Here is a 3,971-nt window from a genome sequence, read left to right on the forward strand (position 1 = left end):
GACAACATTTAGTTTATTTTAGTTTCAATAAATCATATGGAATATAAAGTTTTATTTTAAAAATGCTGCTTTATTATTTTTTTATTAAAAAAAGGAAAACCTTTACCCCTGAACTGCAGGAAAAAGGAGAGAAGCAACAACAAGCAGGTCATTCATTTTAAATCGCGAATTTGGCCAACATGACCACTTGTTTGTTCGTTTTGGTAAGTGTTTTACGGCCCTCGAAACTGCATAAGGTTATCTCACAACTGTTATGTGAGCGGGCGGAACACATCAAACATTTTCAGTTGGTAGGGAATTTGGAATATTGCCCAGGTGGCGTCCGAAGCCTACTCTTATTGATTTTGAACCAACAATGGATCTTTAACGAGCACAACTCTTTCCTACCTTAAGAGTAGGGGTGTGGCCGAAAGACAGCAGTAAGATGGAGCCAAGGTGAAGCAGTAGAAAGGCTGCTGAAAGAGTCAGGAGCCCAGAGGAGGGGGCAATCGAGGTGAGGGGATGGGGGCAGAAAGTGGAGGCAAAAGCAGACGACAGAACATAGTCAGAGATCTGGAAAGGATGTGAAAGGAGAACATTTGAGAGAAGAACATTTTCGGTCACTACCCAGATTCGAACTCGGGACCTATTGAATGAAAGGCGAACACTTTAACCTCTGGGCCACAAGAGCCCTCAACATGACCCTTGTCGCTTCAAACAATAGCCTAACAGACACCGTTGCAGCTACAAAGACGATAGTAACATTACTAAAAACAACGACAACAGCAATAGCAACAACAAAAACAACAACAACTACAAAAACAGCATCAGCAGCAGCAGCAGCAACAACCATATCAACAGGAAAGCGACTAATACAAACACAATAGCATGCTCAATAAAAACAGCAGCAACAACGACAGCAAGAGCAGCAACAACAACAACAACAACAGCAACAACAGCAACAATAACAACAAGAAAGACATCAACAGCAAAGTGACTACAACAAACACAAAATAGTACGATCAACAGCAACAGCAACAGCAATCACTCACCAACCTTTAAACTGCAATTCGATAAATAATGTAGTATAATAATTCCCTTGTCGAAATCCTCCAACTTTGGCAACGAGGAAGTCTCAATTTTATGGTAATGCTGGTGAGAAAAAAGCTGGCCTTTAAGTACTAGGACCTGTTGGGGGCACCATAAGGTCAGTCGCATCCCTCCCCCCCCCCACCCACGCAACCCCCTTCCCCAAACCCCACACCGTTCTCTTAATGTCCTCTTCCTCAAAACTCCCACCATTGCGCACCGCACCGCCCCTCTTCTCTTTCTTCCTCACTTTCTCTCCCTATCGCTCTCCACTGACCCCTCTTTTTTATTTTTGTTAGTTTGATAGTTGTGAGTTTATATAGGAGGGGAGGGGAACACATTGTGTGTGTATCATACACACACACACACACACACACACACACACACACACACACACACACACACACACACACACACACACATACATATATATTATACACACACACACATACACGCGCACACACACACACACACACACACACAAACATTTATTTTAGTTATAGAGCTGGTGAAGATACACCGCAAGAAAATTATGAATTCCAAAAGATATAGTTAGACCAATGCAATAATATTCTTGGAAGATTCTTCGAATTACTGGAGTTCTGCATTGCGTAGGTGTTTTTAAGCCTCCTTTGACATAATTTAGATCATTCAGGAGGCGCCAACCCGAGCAGAGAGGGTACAACATCCCAGCAGAAAGACCGAGATACTCGATTAAAAATTCCTTCCACTCGGGAATTGAATTCTGGTCTCCTGCATGTAACAACGAAGCGCCTAACATCTACACCACAGACGCCGATAAAGTATGTTTGATTCCCCTTCTCTGAGAATAAAGTTGAACTCAAGTTATCTTTTCGCGGTTTCATTTTCGCACACCCAGCATCTTTTCTTTGGTCGGGTGCCTTCCCAAGAGTCAGATAATGATTCAGTTCTTGAGACTCCTCACAATTTCATACCCCGGCTGGATCAATTCGAAGTTTGTAGGATCGTCTTCCAACACGCCACACGCCAGACGCCACACGCCACATCGAGACCTTGCTCTGACAATCACAGCGGGTTTCAGCGCTCTGATCGGTTGTTCGTTGTCTCTGTCAGACTGCGCTTGACTCGAATTTGTCAGAATTGTCTTTTTGTTTCCTTCTGTTCCTTTGCCTTTTTCATCTTTCGCTATTACGTATTCAAATTTTACTACAGATCTTCTTTTGATCTATTTAATTCTTAGAGATGTATGACGCTGTCTACCTTTTCCATTAAAATATAGTACCCCTTTCGAATGTAACAGTTTGCAATTTAAATTTCAAAAGTTGTGTCCTTGATTTCCTTGTACTCACTGCACGGGCATTTTGTGGTTTACCAAGACCTAAATTCTACATACACCATCGTAACAAGACACAAAAGTTAAAGATTACAGCACAAACACTATTGTCTGATGAGAGCAGTGTCTACTTGTATAAATCAATAACACACGTGTCTGGTGTTCATTGTTTACTACTTTTTCATTGGCGACGACATAACATCACGTGGTCACCCTGTTGAGATGCTTCAATCGTCTGCTGATCAAATACCAACCTCGATTGTTCAGACACCAAATTCTATTGTTTGGGTTCTTTTTTAACTTTTATTATTAAAAACCCAACCTCTATAGTTCAAAAATCAAATTCTGTTGTTCAAATACCAACCTCTATTTTTTAAAGTGTCAACCTCTTGTTTTTAGTAGACGTTTTACGGAGCTAGCAACTACATAAGGTCATATGAGCGTGTGTCAACCTATATCGCTTAAACACCAACCTCTGTTGTTCGAAAATACCAAAATCTATTGTTAAAAGAAAATAACCTCGGTTGTTCAAATACCAAAATCTATTGTTAAATAAAAACAACTTCTATTGTTCAAATACAAAAACTTCTTGTTTAAAGAAAACAACCTCTTTTGTTCAAATACCAATGTCTATTGTTCAAACACTAGCGTCCATTGTTCAAACACAAACTTCTAGTGTTTAAATACCAACTTTAACTGTTCAATCACCACCTCTGTTATCCAGATACCAACCTCTGATATTAAAAGAGCAGAATCTATTGTTCAGACGCCAACCTCTATTGTTCAAGTTACAACGTTTTTTGTTAAAATACCAACCTCTGTTGTTCAAACATCAATTTCTATTGTTCAAATACTAGCCTCTATTGTTCAATTACAAACTTCTATTGTCCAACCACCAACGTTCATTGTTCAAATACCAACCTCTATTGTTCCGACCAGTGACCCTTTCACTCGAGGTAGCATCCCAACAGACGCATTCCGGACGATCAGTTGAATTAAAAAGTCAATACCCGTATCCCCTGGAGACGGGCGCTATTGTGATAGGCAACCATCGCGAGCAAAAATGAATTTGCAAGGCAGGGGTACATCAAAGAGACCACTGCATTCTGCTGGTCGGTGAGGGCCATCTCATGACAAAAGTTTAGAATATACATTTCTGGGGGCGTTTGACATAGATAGATAGATAGATAGATAGATAGATAGATAGATAGATAGATAGATAGATAGAGAAGAGGAGAGATAAAAAAAGGCAGACAGACAGACAGAAAGATAGACAGACAGTATTAAACTAACTACACATATATTTGCCCCTGGTCAAGTTGCATTATTCAAGTCGATTTATCACCAACATTAATTTCTCTTTAAGTTAAGTGAAGAAGGACTTGTTTGATGGCCCCTTTAAAAACCACCCTTTTTCGTGTCCGGCCACTTTTTGCACCTCGTAAATTTTCTTCAGCCCGTGAACCAGAAAGTCACGACGAGACCTTGCAATTGCCTCTTTAGAGTTGGCGGATGAATTGTGAGGTTTCCCTGTCTACCTGCATGTATGCATGTTTGTATTAGTTCTGCTTGTTTGTCTCTCCCACCC

The sequence above is a fragment of the Aplysia californica genome, unplaced genomic scaffold, assembly GCF_000002075.1.
Source record: "Aplysia californica isolate F4 #8 unplaced genomic scaffold, AplCal3.0 scaffold00654, whole genome shotgun sequence".
NCBI classification, from domain to species: Eukaryota; Metazoa; Mollusca; class Gastropoda; order Aplysiida; family Aplysiidae; genus Aplysia; species Aplysia californica.